The following is a 17,661-nucleotide window of genomic DNA, read 5'->3' on the forward strand; positions in this document are numbered from 1 at the left end:
CTTCAAAAGATACTTATTAAAACAATGAAAAGGCTAGGCATGTATTGGGAGATAATATTTGCAAAGCATGTAACTGATAAAGGATTTTCATTCAATATACATATATAAACAACTCTCAAGTATTAACAGTATGAAAAAAAGCAGCTCAATTAAAAAATGGAAAAAAATTTGAAACAAACACTTCACCAAGAAAGATGTACAGATAGAAATAAGCACCTGAAAAGATGGTCAACATTATTACTCATTTGGGAAATGTAAAATGAGAACCACTACATGATGCTACTACATACCTACAAGAATGTCTACAATTAGAAAGAATGACCATACTAAGTGTTGGTGAGAATGTGGAGAAACTAGAACTTTCATACCCTGATGGTAGAAATGTAAAATCCACAACAATTTTAGAAAATAGTTTGGCAGTTTCTTAAAAAGTTAAACATACATCTTCCATATCATCTGGTCATATATATCTATGCAAAGTCTTACATGCAGTTATTTACAGGCAACTTCATCAGTAATAGTCAAAAGCTGAAAACAACCTAAATATGTATGACAGGTGAATGGGTAAACAAAATGTGGTAGAGCCACACAAAGGAATACTACCCAGAAATGACAAGGAATAAACTATTGATACATCCTACAACATGGAAGAATCTCAAAATAATGATGCTGAGTGAAAAGAAGCTAGATGGAAAATAATTATACTGTATGATTCTAATTATATAATGCCTAGAAAATGCCAACTAATCAATACTGACAGCAAGTATATCAGTAATTGCCTTGGGATGGGAGTCAGGGAGAGTTAGAAAGGAGGGGTAACAAAAAAGCACAAGGAAACATTCAGAAATGTTAGATACATTCACTTTCTTGATTGTGGTGATAGTTCCTTGGGTGTACTCATGTGTCAACATTTGTCAAATTGTAAACTTTAAATGTGTGTAGTCAATTTTATATCATAACTCAATAAACCTTTTTAAAAGAACTACTAAAAGACATATTTCAGGAAGAAGGAAATTCATTTCAGAAGGAAGGAGTGGTGAAAAAGAAGCAAAGGCAAACAAAGAAATTGTTAAACTTGTGGGTAAACTCAAAGAGACACAATCGTCCCCCTCTGCTCTCACTTCTCTTGCCTCATTTTTTATTAACCTCTCCACTCACTCCACTCCAATCACATCAACCTCCTTGCTGTTCTTTGAATGTAGCAGGCATGCTTCTGTTTACCCCTTTCCTGGAATTATTTCTTCTAGATATCTCATTGCTAATTTCCTCACCTTTTTTCAGTCAACCTCAGTGAGGTCCACTCTAACCACTTAATTTAAAATTTCAGTCAGTTGTCACTGTCATTGTCCCACCTTCACCTGCACTGCACTCTAAATTCCCCTTCCTCACCTCTCCTTTGTTCATAATGGCAATCATCTTCTAACATCATATAAGATGCAATCTGTTTCATTATTTTATCATTGTATATGACACATCTTCCTCCCACCCTAGAATGTGATAAGGATGATGGCAGGCATCTATGTCTGTTTATTCATGTATATGAGCAATGCCTGTCACTTTGTAAGAAAGCAATGAATTTGCCAAGTGAATAAATACTATTAAACAAGATAATAATACTGACCAAAGAATGGGAATTTAAAACAAAGTCGAAATAAATATTAGATAAAACAATAAGATATAAGACAGAAGAGGTCATGGGAGATAGCTGTACCCCTGTTATGCCAAAGGTCTTAGACATCTGAATGGAATGTAGGAATATCAGAACTCCCATATGAGACCTGCCCTGGCTTTTCAAGCTCTACAGCTTGAAGATTTTTCTACAATGACCTCCTATCATCATGTGCATTTCTACTACCCTCTTTGCTTTCCAGGTCTTTCCTCTCCAGCAGTTCTCAAAATTTGGTCCACAAATGTGTGCTGGTCCACAGACTGCTTGTTACGGTCCTCATTAAGGTAAGTACGGAAATTGAGAGTATTGGAAACTTTCAAGGCACTTTGACATTACTATGACATTCAAGGAGATTTTTACTGCCTCTTCAAAAGTAGTGGCAGGCAGCAGTTGGGAAATTAAAAGCATAAAGAAATAGCTTGTCTTTCACCACAGATTGTTTGAGAAGCATTGCACTGGGGTTATTTGGAATACATGTCACTTGTCTTCCTCAAAACCGAATCCTAGAAATAGGCACAAAAATTTGCGCATTCAGGTCTGGTAAAAAAGATGAAGTTACAATTGTATTTCAGAGCTGAAGCTCCCATAGTATGATAAAATTGAAGGTATTAATGGTAAGTGCCTGTGGCATGGGAGAAGAGCCTCCTCGGCACGAAAAAAAACTGCACCCCTCTTTCCTTAGACAGAGAACAAATAATCCTTCCACATTTTATTATGGATCCTTTTCAAACTGACAGAAATATCCCAAGCACTCACCAGCTTGGAGTCCGCTAATATATGCCCTCTTGTTTGTCCTTAGACCTCAGATTTTCAGAGTAAAGTCTGTGCACTGAGTAGAGTCACTGGGGATATTTTCACAGTCTGACATCAAAGACCCTTTGTTGTCTTAGAACTCAGAGATTTCCATTCACAAAGGTCTGTTTACACATGGGACGAGAAATAGGAAGAAACAGAAATTTCGTGGGAAACACCTATTTAGAAGAGCCTGTGGAATTATATTATCAAATTGCATTATTCTTTATTGCCTCTCTAAATCTGCACCCCAAAATGAAAATAAACCAAAAAAAAAAACAAGAATTATAGAGACTAATGGGGGGGAAAAATAAAACATGTTCACAGACAAAAGAACACAGCCACAGGATTCAGTTAAGAACTCATGGATACCTTTTCAACTACTCAGGAGGAAAAGACATTAAAACATGTGAGTAAGCAAAACTATGGAGCCACTTTCATTCTCTATGTCTAATCTTACCTATGGTCAGTCAAGGAATGAAAATAGCTAAGCAAAAGAAATAAGAGCGGGCCACAGTGGCTCAGCAGATAGAATTCTCACCCGCCAAGCCAGAGACCCGGGTTCAATTCCTGGTGCCTGCCCATGCAAAAAAAAAAAAAAAAAGAAATTAGAATGATGGTGTCTCTGTCAAGTAAGGGAAAAAGAAGAAAAAGAGGAGATGTCAGAAGAGAAGTGTAGGAACGAGAAGTGACAGTGTGAGTAAAACTGATGGCCTCTCCTCCTGACAAGGATGAGCTGGTATTCACTGTGGCATGGCCTGAAAAGAAAATATTTTTCTAAAAGCCAACTATCGAAAATAACCTGGTTATTAATAACCCCATGGGGAACAATCACATGGATGCATCTATAGACACCACATCTATAGCCTAACATCTGGTTGGAGAAAAGAAGTATGCCCAAATACCTGTTTACACCCCATAATACGACTTTGCCTGGTTTCATGTGCTGTGTTGTCTAGGAGGGAAATGTATAAATACACCACGGGAATTCAGAATACGGGAGACACCAGTGTAATCTAGAGATATTCTGGAAAGGTTTTGGTGGAGATGGGTCCTAGGTTGAGGACAGACTGAGAATAGACTTTGGATGTGTGCAAGAGGCAAGCCATGGCAGGTGGATGCAGGCGATGTCACAAAAACAAAGGCACAAAACAGGAAGAATTTCTTATTTGGCTTTGAATATGTGTGTATCCTTGAATTATGTTTCTGTGCATTTTTTTAATTGACACAAATAATGTTGTGATAAAGATCTGTGATATGTTATTACTCTTACTCCTGGTTTTAAGAGCCCTCCATGTTATATATAAACTTATGAGTTGCTTCTAATAGCTGTAGAGGACCCCATAGTACACATCACTACATTTTCCTAACATTTCAGAGATATGTATTCAAGTCTATCTAATTGCTCTATAACTCCACACACAGATACACAAATAAGTGAAATAAAAGTACGTGATTGCTTCTGGAACTGACTGACAAGTTCTCTGTGATAGACCCAAATTGGATTATTGGATGTAAGGAAATAGATGTGACTAATTTCCAAAAATACTGCTTCTATATTGCTTTCAAAAATAATTATACTCATTTGTACTCTCACCAATAGTGTATATATATATAATATACATATATTATATATATATAAATGATTAAAACACTTAGAAAAACTGTAAATATAAGGGAACTTCCTTAATCTAAGAGCTGGCATAAAGAAAGAACTAATATCAATTACATCAAACCACATACATTTATTCAAACATAGTGAATATTGAAATTAATAATGGGAATGACACAAAGGTACACAGTATATAGCCACTTCTAACTGTTTTTGTACTGGATGTATGCTGATTTAAAATCAGTATGAAAATAAATCACTTGCATTTCTATAAGCCAGCCACAAGGAGTTATTTAGAAAATGGATTAAAATACTATATATATTGTATATATGTATGCATATATGTGTACACCCACAAAATTATGTATAATTTCTGCTTCCAAAACTAACAGACTAACTTGTATTCGACCAAATCTTTTGAGAACAACTAGAAAATTAGGTATGCTTTCTTTTAAACTTTTTTTATTAATTAAAAAAAATTAACAAAATATTTAGAAATCATTCCATTCCATTCATATAATCAGTAATTCTTAATATCATCACATAGTTGCATATTCATCATTTCTTAGTACATTTGCATCGATTTAGAAAAAGAAATAAAAAGACGACAGAAAAAGAAATAAAATGATAATAGAGAAAAAAAGCTATACTTACCATACCCCTTACCCCTCGCTTTCATTTACCACTATTTCAAACTGAATTTATTTTAACATTTGTTCCCCCATTATTTATTTTTATTCCATATGTTCTACTCTTCTGTTGATATAGTAGCTAAAGGGAGCATCAGATATAAGGTTTTCACATTCATAGAGTCTCATTGTGGAAGCTTTATCATTGTTCAATCATCATCAAGAAACATGGCTGCTGGAACACAGCACTACATTTTCAGGCAATTCCCTCCAGCCTCTCCACTACATCTTGAAAAACAAGGTGATATCTACTTAATGCGTAAGAATAACCTCCAGGATAACCTCTCCACTCTGTTTGGAATCTCTCAGCCATTGACACTTTGTCTCATTTTACTCTTCCCCCTTTTGGTCGAGAAGGTTCTCTCAGTCTCTTAATGTTAATTCTCAGCTCATTCTAGGGTTTTTCTCAGTCCTTTGATGCTGAGTCCCAGCTCATTCCAGGATCTTTGTCCCACATTGCCAGGAAGGTCCACACCCCTGGGAGTCATGTCCCACGCAGAGAGGGGGAGGGTGGTGAGAATGATCATCATATTGGCTGGAGAGAGAGACCATATCTGAGCAACAAAAGAGGCTCTCTTGGGGGTGACTCTTAGGCCTAAATTTTAAGTAGACTTGACCTATCTTTTGTGGGGTTTTCATGTGAACAAACCCCAAGACTGGGGGCTCAGCCTATAGCTTTGGTTGTCCACACTGCTTGTGAGAATATCAAGAATTCAACTTGGGGAAGTTGAATTTCTCCCTACTCTCACCATTCCCTGAAGGGGGCTTGCAAATACTTTTCCAGTCACTGATCAAATCATTCTGGGATTCATTGGGGCATCACTCTGGACAAACCAACAAAATCTCATGTGCTACCTGAGATTCTAAGTACTGGTGACAGTCAATCAAACTATCTACATGAGTTATATTATTAGGAAATGCTCTAGTCAAAATCTAAATTTTGTAACAAACATTTTTTGCTTCAGTCTCACACATAAGGTGACATTTTAAAGTATTAGTTATCATCTATTTTCAGCACCCTGCAATAATGACATTCCTTTGTTCTTCCTCATGCAAAAACGTTTTTAAAATTTGTACATTGTACATTTCACTATTGTTATATGCCGCGGTCCAGCCGCAGCAGAGGGAACGGGCTTGAAGGTGTGGAGGGTCGTCGGCGCGAGAAGAACACCAAGAGACAGCTTAGAGAACTTTCCTCTGAGAAGAGTTGCTTAGATTTATTTTTGCTTAACTGATTTTATACCCTTATTCTTGGCAAGGAAACAGGTATCACAGAATCATGGTTGTGTCATGGCTTACGTTTTAGGTAAAGTTACAGGTTCAGGGAAGCAAAGCGAAAGTACACGTTTTGATTTTCTTAGGAACACTTACACAAGATTTTAATAGCAGCAAGATATTGGCTTAAACTACAGACATTGTGTTTGCAGTTTTCTGAGTTTAGACTTTCTTTTCCTATTATTCTATAGGTGAGGCAATATGTCAAGACCTATTTTAGTCTGGTTAAAGGTTAGTTTGTTTTGATTAAAAGGTTACATTGTTTACTTAGATTTTTTATTGTTTTATAGCAATGGACCAGTGCCGTGGTGGGGGAGTAAATTTCCAGGATGGCTCAATGCAGGGTTTTTTAATTGTAAGTGTTTACTTTCTATGGGGTACTTTTCTGTGACTTGTTCTAAAAGCACTTCTGCCTGCTGTATCTGCAGCATGACTTGTTTAATGGGGGCGTCCCAACCTAATTTTTTCCAAACAGTCATTAATAAGGTTTTGCAATTTGTACAATTTGTATCATTTTTTCCAATTCTTTTGCTTTCTGATTCGTTTTGATATAATGCTTGGAGCACAACCAGCAACAAGAAACACACAATTAGTGTCGTTAATCCCAGTATTTTTCTATTACACCATTTTATGCCTCGTCCTCTTTTGGGGCGTTGAAGGCCTTGCCACCGCCCTTCCTTCCAGGGAACTGTGTCAAACCGGGGAGGAAAAAGAGGACGCGGCATTTCCCCCTTTATTTTTTAAAATTTCTTTTTGCTGGACTCTCTCGATTTGCTTGATAGATGCTTTTATGGTTTTGATTGCTGCGGGAAAGCAAAAAATAATAATTAATATTATAGTCACAGTAAGGCCGAAGTTTACTACATTGGGCCATCCAATAATTGGGTTAAGATTTTGTAAGGAGGACCAAAGACTGTTTGCTAGGGTTTCATGTTCTGTTATATGTGCCTTACTTATGTCAGTTATTTGTTGTTGTAAAGCTAGAATATCTGGTGCTAGTTGAGTGTTATGCCATATTCCTTGTAAATGGGTTTTTACTTTTTCCCATGACTGCTCTGTTTCATTATAGGGCGCTGGGGTAATACATATCCATTTATAATTAACATGACACCGGGTGGTAAGTTGGGTTTTTAGATTTTGAATCTGGTTTCCTAAATAAATAACTGTATCTTCTAAGGCGTCTACTCTAGTCTCTAAGTTTCTATCTAATTTTTCTTGTAGGGTTAAAGCTAAAGAAATATTATGAGTTAGAGTATTTACATGATGAGCGGTTTGTTGATTTTGAATGAGGGCTGTAGTTGATATAGCTAAAGAAGCAATAATGCTAATTAGAGCGGTAATTCCTAAAATTAACGTAGCTACAAAACGCTTAGGTCTCATTAAGTTGTTCAGCCTTTCCATAACTTGATAGCCAACATCATCAAACCATGGTTCATTTAACTTAACAGGTAATAAGACATAAGAAGGTTGATGCACAATAAGAAAAGTAGTATAATTTTTTGGCAAGCCAGAATTAATACAATTAGTAAGGAGACAGTTAGTGCACATGATATGATAGGCATTATTCATTTGTGTGATATTAAACATGTGAGTCTTTCCTACTAGAATAGCATGAGGTGCATTTACACATGCACGAATGCCGTAAGGAACAGGGGTTGAACTAGATGGGCGATATAACAACACCATATTAGTAGCAGCAAGCAGACGAAATAAGTTATTATATAAACAAGTTCGATTATGGGATGAAGCACTACTTTGATAAATGGGGGTCACTAATCCTGGGGTGAACCACCGTGTAAGGGGTTCCCCATCTGTAGGTAGACTCTTGTTATAAGTATATTTGTCTGTATTATTTATAATATATGCAGTATAATTATAATTAGGTGAGGAGACTGAAAAATCATAAATAGTAAGGTTACTTTTTACAGGGTGATATATGTTTGCTTTATGCAAAAAGCCACACTCAAGCCATCGGGGATAGCCTGTAGAGTGAATATTTTTCCAATAGATGTCTTTTTTAGGATATTTTTCTGTACAAGACTCAATCAAAGAGTTAAAATTTGAGGAAAGGTTTACATAACTTTCATTGTAGGTATGGTACCCAAGAGAAATCATGTTGAGCCCCCAGATGCTTCTTTTAGTTCCTTTATGACTTGGGGAATCAGTATAATATGACCGATAATTGATAGGCAAACAGCCAGGAGGAGGAGTTCCGGTTATTACAAAGCATAGAGGGGCTTCATCAGCATATCCGGTAAAATTAACATTATCAGTACTTTTAAAAGGAATAAGTGAACTAGGGAGTCCTCCCATAAGATTGGTATTATTAGTAAAGACCTTTAAGTTTTTATCCCCCCACGCAGTGGGGTGGAAAAGTGGTGGGTTAGGTATATAAGCCCAATATGATTTATTTACAGATGAACCAGATACCTGACAGGAAAGAAGTGCAATCATAGCCAGAAACAGGTGAATAGGAGTAGGAGTTTTTCCGGTTATTAGGACTACCCTTTCTGCGTCAGCAGTAAGCTTTTTTATCTGCCCCCAAGTGGGCAGACTAGCTTGTCTGGTAGATTGAGCCTACAGGGTAGAAGAGAGAGATAAATCTTCCATTCCAGGCACAAGATCTTCATCCATATTCTCCTGGGGGTAAGATGACGGGTTCTTCCACTGCGGAGGAAGAGGGGCTCTCCTCTTGTTCCCTCTCCGGGATGGGCGCCGATATGGGCCGAATGAGCCTATCGGGAATCCAGACTGGGGTTTCTGCATCCTGTGGGAAAATACAAGCATATCCTCGTCCGGAGGTTAGTAACATATCAGGACCTTTCCATTGTCCAGTTAGCACATCCTTCCATTTTACTAAAATTTGAGGCTGTATAACTTTATTCCAATGTCTACTCATTGGAGTCTCACCTTTTTCATTTGCATTTAAGTGATTAATGACAAAAAGACTGTGATTAATGATGTGATGAAGCGATAAGTACTTACTTTCACTATCTTGCAGTTTAGTAATTTGGTGCTTTAATGTTTGGTGGGCTCTTTCCACCACCGCTTGACCTTGGGGATTATAGGGTATTCCAGTAGTATGTTTGATATGAAACTGATGACAAAATTGTTCAAAGCCTTTTGAGACATATGCAGGGGCATTGTCTGTTTTTATATGTTGAGGTTTTCCCATATAAGCCATAGATTGTATAACATGTTGTTTTACATCTTTTAAAGCCTTTCCTGTTCGTGCGGAGGTAAACAGAACATGTGAGTAAGTATCAATAGTAACATGTACAAAAGCTAACTTTCCAAATTCTTTAATATGAGTTACATCCATTTGCCATAAAGCATTGGGTTTTAAACCCTTAGGGTTTACTCCAGTATGCAACTGTGGCAGGTGAGTTATACAAATAGGACACTGTTTAATGATTTGTCTAGCCTGTTCCCGAGTGATTTTAAATTGTAACCTTAATGCTGTAGCATTTTGATGATGCAGTTTATGTGCATCTTGAGCTTGACTAACAGGAGTTTGTACTGGAAAGGCAACATAGTTAGTAAGTTGGTCAGCTTTAGCATTACCTTCTGCTAATGGTCCTGGCAAATTACTATGACTTCTGATATGTGCTACAAAAAAGGGAAACTGTCTCTGGTGGATGAGTTGCTGTAATGTTAAAAGATAGTGACTAACAGTAGAATTTTCAGAAATATAAGCTGTCTTAATAACAGGAAATAAATTTGCCACATAAAGAGAGTCTGTGTATAAATTAAAGGCCTGAGGGAACAAATTAAAGACTTCTATCACTGCCAATAATTCAACTTTTTGAGCTGATTTTTCTTTTGTCTGTATTTGTTTTTGAAGTTTTTTGGAATATATAGCAGCCGTCCCTTTAGCAGACCCGTCAGTGAAAATTAATTTTCTTGGGGAGGATAGGGGTTGAACACAACACCTTTGTGAAAATATAACGGGGTGTTTTTGTATAAATTGCAGTATAGGATCCGAGGGAAAATTATGTTTAATTTCCCCTGTAAATGCAGTTAAATTTATCATCTACAAGCTTGCGGCTTTAAACGTGGCCTAGGTTTCTTTTTCTTTTTTATTTCAGGTGCCGAAGCACTGAAGAAGGAACTGACATTGTTATGTTCATATTGAGCCGCTACTCTTTCCAATTCATCTACTTCAAAAGGATTAAGTTTATCCTCTCTTTCTGACTCTGCTTCACTTTCACTTTCTGAGGAGCTAGAATGGTCTTTCTGTATATTATAAGCAGGAGGCCTCTCTATACTGGTATAGCTGCCTGTTTTAGCCATAGCTATAACTAATGGTTGCTTTTTTTCAGTCGCCACTTCCCTGGCCATGCAAATAGCCTCATGTGTGGGGTCAAAACTATCTTTAAGGACATTCCATAGGGCAAAAGCATCAATAGGGACTCCATCTGGCCCATTTCTAGTATAATATTCTTTCATCTGTTTTCCTACTTTTTGCCAAGTATCTAAGTTAACAGTCCCTTCTTCTGGGAACCAGGGAGAAACATTTTGCACAAAAGAAAAAAATTCTCTAAGCTGTCTGCTGGTAACATTTATACCTCTTTTTTTCAACATATGCTTTGTTATATCTACAAACAAGGAGCATTCCTTAGACTCCATATGTCCCATGATTACTCGCTCTATCCGTACTTCCCAAGTACCTGACCGTAGCCAGAGGCCTGCAGTGCCTTATAGCGAGAGCCTTATACCCTCCCGTAAAAGAGAAAGCTTACCTTCAAGTCCCTGTTCGGGCGCCACTTGCCGCGGTCCAGCCGCAGCAGAGGGAACGGGCTTGAAGGTGTGGAGGGTCGTCGGCGCGAGAAGAACACCAAGAGACAGCTTAGAGAACTTTCCTCTGAGAAGAGTTGCTTAGATTTATTTTTGCTTAACTGATTTTATACCCTTATTCTTGGCAAGGAAACAGGTATCACAGAATCATGGTTGTGTCATGGCTTACGTTTTAGGTAAAGTTACAGGTTCAGGGAAGCAAAGCGAAAGTACACGTTTTGATTTTCTTAGGAACACTTACACAAGATTTTAATAGCAGCAAGATATTGGCTTAAACTACAGACATTGTGTTTGCAGTTTTCTGAGTTTAGACTTTCTTTTCCTATTATTCTACAGGTGAGGCAATATGTCAAGACCTATTTTAGTCTGGTTAAAGGTTAGTTTGTTTTGATTAAAAGGTTACATTGTTTACTTAGATTTTTTATTGTTTTATAGCAATGGACCAGTGCCGTGGTGGGGGAGTAAATTTCCAGGATGGCTCAATGCAGGGTTTTTTAATTGTAAGTGTTTACTTTCTATGGGGTACTTTTCTGTGACTTGTTCTAAAAGCACTTCTGCCTGCTGTATCTGCAGCATGACTTGTTTAATGGGGGCGTCCCAACCTAATTTTTTCCAAACAGTCATTAATAAGGTTTTGCAATTTGTACAATTTGTATCATTTTTTCCAATTCTTTTGCTTTCTGATTCGTTTTGATATAATGCTTGGAGCACAACCAGCAACAAGAAACACACAATTAGTGTCGTTAATCCCAGTATTTTTCTATTACACCATTTTATGCCTCGTCCTCTTTTGGGGCGTTGAAGGCCTTGCCACCGCCCTTCCTTCCAGGGAACTGTGTCAAACCGGGGAGGAAAAAGAGGACGCGGCAGTTATATACTCTAGGCATTCCTAGATTATACCATCTCAATCTTTAACATCTATCTTTCTTTCTGATTTCATTTATGTCCCCAGCCCTCCTCCCTCTATCATTCTCACATGCAGCTTCATTCAGTGTTTTAACATAATTACATTACAGTTAGGTAGTATTGTGCTGTCCATTTCTGAGTTTTTTTTTTTTTTTTTTTTTTTTTAAAGGAAAGACAGAGAGAAGGAAGGAAGGATAGAAGGAAGGAAGAGAGGAAGAAAGGGAAACATCTTTTAAGCATTTTCTTGTTTTATTGTATTTTGTTTCTCCGTTTTTCGTTACATGGGCTGGGGCCGGGAATCGAACCGAGGTCCTCCGGCATAGCAGGCAAGCACTTTGCCCGCTGAGCCACCGCGGCCCGCCCATTTCTGAGTTTTTGTATCCAGTCCTGTTGCACAGTCTGTATCCCTTCAGCTCCAATTACCCACTATCTTACCCTATTTCTATCTCCTGATGGTCTCTGTTACCAATGACATATTCCAAGTTTATTCACTAATGTCGGTTCATATCAGTGAGACCATACAGTATTTGTCCTTTAGTTTTTGGCTGGTCTCACTCCGCATAATGTTCTCTAGGTCCATCCATGTTGTTACGTACTTCATAAGTTTATTCTGTCTTAGAGCTGCATAATATTCCATCGTATGTATATACCACAGTTTGTTTAGCCACTCGTTTGTTGATGGACATTTTGGCTGTTTCCATCTCCTTGCAATTGTATAGGTATGCCTTTTAAAAATCTCTTGGAAGCAAAAAAAGAGCTACCAAGGCATTGACAGCTTGTGAGGCCTAGATCCAGAAAGAAAATAGGAGAAGAGCAAAAGGTAATTGGAGAAGTAAAAGGAAAATGGAACAACATATTCAAAATGCTGACCAAAAACAAAAGCTTGTGGATATAGAATTATATACCAGCAACTGCATCCCTCAAAAATGACAAGAAAAAACAATGTAATTTTAATAATTTATTACTAGAAGATGTTGACACACAGAAATACTAAAGCTGGTTGGTCCTTCAAGCAAAAGAAAATGCTCCCAAATGACAGAATGGAAGTGCAAAAAAGGAATGAAAGCAATAGAAAGGGAAATTAAAAGTGTAAAACTAAATGAGTACACATTATACAAAATAATAGTAATAATATATTGTGGAGTTTTAAATATTTATAAATTTAAAATATCCAACAATAATAGCAACAAAAAAAGTGAAGAGGTTAAATGCAAATAGAGTTCTAGCTTCTGAGTTTCTTAATTTTCTAGGAATTAGCAAAAGTGCCAGTTTAAATTACGCTTCATTAAGTGAAAGACATAGTGAAATTGTTAAAGTAGAGTAGAAGAACATATGGATGATAAATTAACTGAGAGGGAAATGGAATAATAAAAAATATTTTATTAATACAAGAGTCAAAAGATGAGAGAAAGTGGAATAGAGAACAGGTGGAACAAATAAAAATCAAATATAAAGAAAAAATTTACACAGATGTCTCAATAATAATATTAAATGTAAATGGACTAGGAAGTCCCAGTTGCTGTAATAGCAGGAAGCTTATATGGGACTTTCACAAATGACAATACTGAACTATGTAAAAAAATATTTAAAAACAATTGTTTTAAAGGACTAAAGATAGCCAAAACCTGACAGAAACCAGAAGGAATTTGTCCCTTCAAAGAAGGGAACCACACTGGGTGAGGGCCACCCACCAGTGGCTTTTCCACTGAGTAAGTGCCTCGTTTCCACTGAGTAAGTGCCTCGGTCCACGTAGGGCAACTTGAACCCAAGCAGAAAACTGCAGACATATGGCCTATGGATGTCACATGATGGAGTTCAAGGCAGTGAAAGTGGTTGGAAATTGGGCAGGAAAATCCCAGGAATGAGAAAGCTCAGAGAGAAGAAACCCAAAATCTGGATAAAAACTACTCTGAAACCTTGACTGACTTCTAAACTATGTATGCACAGGAGAATGAAAGTGTAACCAAGGTCCCTAGCCGAAAAAAACAGTTTGGAAGTAAAAAGGGATTTCATCTGTTGCCCATTGCCCATGGCAGGGGAGGGAGTTTGTAGTTTGAATACAGTAAGGTGGACGGGCTTGGGAAGCAGGTCAGACTATCCAAGGGTTCACACTAAAATGCATAAAACCAAGTTTCTAGCAAGTTCAAAGTGAGAGATAAAGTACGTTCATGAGTTAAAAGACTCCATCTTGTTAAGAGAGCAATTCCCTCCAAATTTATCTACACATTAAAAGCATAAAATTGGCAGGTTTTTTTGTAGGCTTGTAAAAAAGTTAATTATTTACTTACAGTATATTTACCCAAGAGAAATGAAAATATTTGTCCATACAGAGAGCTGTATGTGAATATTCTTGGTAGCTCTATTCACAATAGCCCCAAACTGGAAACAAGCTAAATGTTCATCAACTGCATGGATAAAAAATTACTATGATATATCCATACATATGTCTACTGAGTAGAATACTACTTAGTAATGAATGGGAACAAACTACAGAAACATGCAATAAAACAGACGAATCCTACAAAACATTATGCTGAGTTAAAGAGGCAAGACATAAAAGAATACATTGTGTAAGATTCCATTTATATACAGCCATAAAAACACAAATCTACTCTATCGTCCCAGACACAGATCAGTAGTTGCTTGGGGTCAGAAGTCAGGGTGGTGGAGGGGGAGCCAAATTTGGCTGGGGAAAAGAGAAAGGGAACTTTTTGGGTTAATGGAAATATTCCATATACTGATTGTGGTAGTTACACACCCTCAAAGAACTACACATTTAAAATACATGCATTCTTATTGTACATTAAGTATATCTCACTAAAGTTGATTTAAAAGAGCTCCTGCAGTTTCCAAGGCAGTACCTCCACATGATCTGAAGCAGGCGGAGATAGTAATCATAGGAAAAGGACCACGGGTTGAAGAGATACTTAATAGGTACATGCAGGTAGGCTGCATTGTTGTTTTAAAAAAGTCACAAAATGGTATTGTCTGATATCCTCTTCCAGTGGTCTTGTTCCGGGAACCTATGGACCTCCAAATGGGCACATGGATACAATTAAGAAGGTCTTTGAACTTGAATGGGGAAAAACACATTTTTTTCACACTAATCTCTAAATTAAATTTAACAGTTCCTTCAATTATGAATAGTGATAACAAACCACAGTAGTATTAAAAGTACCTGCGGCTCAGACATTAATTGAAATCACAGATATTTCCATATCACAGTTCTTGCTGATAACTTGAAATATCATTCACATTGCTTTGAAATTATCATAAATATTAGACCTGCTGCTAAATTATGTTATTTGGCATTAATAAAGAACTGTTATATAACAAATCAGGTTATTTAAAATAATAATATCACTTCAACATAATTGTTTTTTGTTCTAATTCTATAGATATGTTAATTACTAATTGTTTTGAGAGCCATCATTTGAAGAGGTCTAAAGATTTCATCAAACTGTCAAAGACTCCTATGCTGGTATGAAACTGTTGTGTACCCCAGAAAAGTCATGTTCTTTCAATCCTGATCCAATTTTGTGGGGGCAGACCTACTGCCTAAGGTGGAACCTTTAATTAGATTGTTTCCATGGAGATTGACCCACTCAACTACAGGTGAGACCTTTTGATTACATGATGTGACTCCATCCATTCAAGGTGGGTCTTGATTAGTTTACTGGAGTCCTTTAAAAGGGGAAACATTTTGGAAAAAGCTGAAATGCAGACATCTGTAATTAGCTTGGAGTTAACATACAGACTCAGAGTAGTTAGAAACCAGAGCCCAGCAGACATTGCCATGCAGCTTCCCATGAAATGCTAAGGAAGGACCCACAGTACTAAAAAGCCAGAACCTGGAGAAAGCCCAGGTAAGGTAAGAAAAGAAATCTTGAGTTTGCCCCAGAGAAGCTAAGCAAGGACCTCAGATGCTGCCATGCACCTTTCCAGCTTACAGAGAGATCCCAGACGCCATTCGGCCTTTCTTTCAAATGAAGCTATCTTTCTCTGGATGCCTTAGTTTGTACATTTTTAAGGCCTCAGAACTGGAAACGTGTGTAACTTAATATATCCCCCTTATCCAATTCTGATATACTGCATTCTGGCAGATTTATCAAACTAAAACAGGGCTCATATTACAAAATGTATTTTAAGAACTCTCTGTTCTAGGATATTGTCATCCACTCCATGGTCATATCCATATCTAGTTTTCCATTAGGAAGAAGAAAGAAGGCACAGAGGAGTCATACCCATGGCCTTAATGAAAAGGCCAGGCTACAGCACATATCATCTCTGCTTACATCCCATTTCAGAGAACTCAGAGTCATGGGCAAAGACAATGGAGGCTGGGAAACGTAGCATAACTGAGCTGCCACGTGTGCAGCTTCATATCTGTACTACGGAAGAAAGGGACAGCTACCAGTCTCTGTACATTAAATCAATAGCGTCTGAGAATGACTGGATATGAGCATAAGGGAGACATGGCCAGGTTTCTGACTGGTGACACCATTCACAAAGATAGGGAGAGGAAGACAGACAGCACATATTGAAGAAGAGAAAACAGTCCACTTGGACATGTTCACTTTGAGATTCCTGGATGCATTTGTGTACTAATGAACCTGCTCCCCAAGAAAAATAGATGGTAGTAAAACCTGTGTGCAGTGTTTTGCTGATTTCCAAAAGGTAAAAATACCTGTAGTGGCACATTTCAAGCTACCAACATGACGTTACTGACTAGGAGTTGGAACGAGACATCCACAGTGTGTTCTCACAAGCTGGGGTGAGCCAGCTCCACCCGTGAGGATTTCCTAGCGAAGACATCCAAAACTCTACACCTCTGCAAATTCCCGTACACAGTGAAGTCATAGTTCAGTCCTAAGGTAGTAACTTCATATGAGTTGCAGCTGTGTACCACATCATGTTTAAAACACTCATCTTGTACTCCCCAAAAGTTAAAAAGATATCAGCTGCTCTGTAGTTTTGCAAGTGCACTTCCTGTTTTTGCTGTGCACTAACCAGTTTCAAAGTACGGAAGCTCTTTGGTTTCTTATTGAATTTACTCACCCAAAGGTATTTCGTACAATCTGGTCTTCAACAATTTGGTAAAAGACAAAGAGGAGGGGCTTCACATCTTGCACCCCCAAACTAAATTATTTTAAATGTATACAATCTTATTTCTCTTATGACAGCACCAACATGGACATGTTGGTTCTCTCTCTCCCTCCCCCCACCCCCCACGTACCTCTTCCTTTCTTCTTCTCTCTTCCTTTCTTCATGAGGTACTTAGCCTTGCTGAATAACCTCTTTATTAGACAAAGTAATTCAGTTCTGGCGTTTCTACTGCCAAATTGTGAACTGAGCGTTCAGCCAAACAAAAAGCTTCTCCCACCACCTAGTTAACAAGACCACTTTCTTCAAAGGCATTTCACAGGTCACATTTTGAAACAACAATATTCTCGCATATTCTTCCCTAAAAAAAACATTCTGATGAAGTAGCGTTCCCAGTTCTCATGTAATTGTGGCAAGTGTTGTAACAGAGAAAATACAAAGCAGAGTGAAAGAACACAAGGGGCCTCGGACAACAACTCCCTTCGGGGCATGGAAGGAGAAAACCAATGACAACTGCAGTTGGATACGGAGTATTCAGTAGGTAAGCAAGGACGTTGGATTATCTGCAGGTCTTGGGAGGGGAGGAGGACAGTGGTTCCAAAATAGAAACTGCAACTCTGCGAGTGTCTAGAAGTTAAAAATAAAAGTTGAGCGGCCCTCAGAGCCCTGTTGGGGGCGCCTCTCCCGGGCCTTCCGCGGCTGCTGGCCCCACCCCGACCCCCACCCCAACCCTGGCAGGTGGGCGCCCTCCCCCTCTCCCCGCGCGACCCCCCACGGCTCCACCTCGCGCGCCGGTGCTGTCGGGCTGCGAGCGGCGC

General features: G+C 38.1%; 1 long non-coding RNA gene across 1 annotated transcript in view; it reads right to left on the reverse strand.

Annotated features, from left to right (window-relative positions):
* Window positions 1-17,661, reverse strand: part of LOC143644205 (uncharacterized) — a 63,217-nt gene that overhangs the window by 14,681 nt on the left and 30,875 nt on the right. The gene's annotated exons all lie outside the window — the stretch shown is intronic.

Source organism: Tamandua tetradactyla, chromosome 8 (assembly GCF_023851605.1).
Source record: "Tamandua tetradactyla isolate mTamTet1 chromosome 8, mTamTet1.pri, whole genome shotgun sequence".
Taxonomy (NCBI): domain Eukaryota; kingdom Metazoa; phylum Chordata; class Mammalia; order Pilosa; family Myrmecophagidae; genus Tamandua; species Tamandua tetradactyla.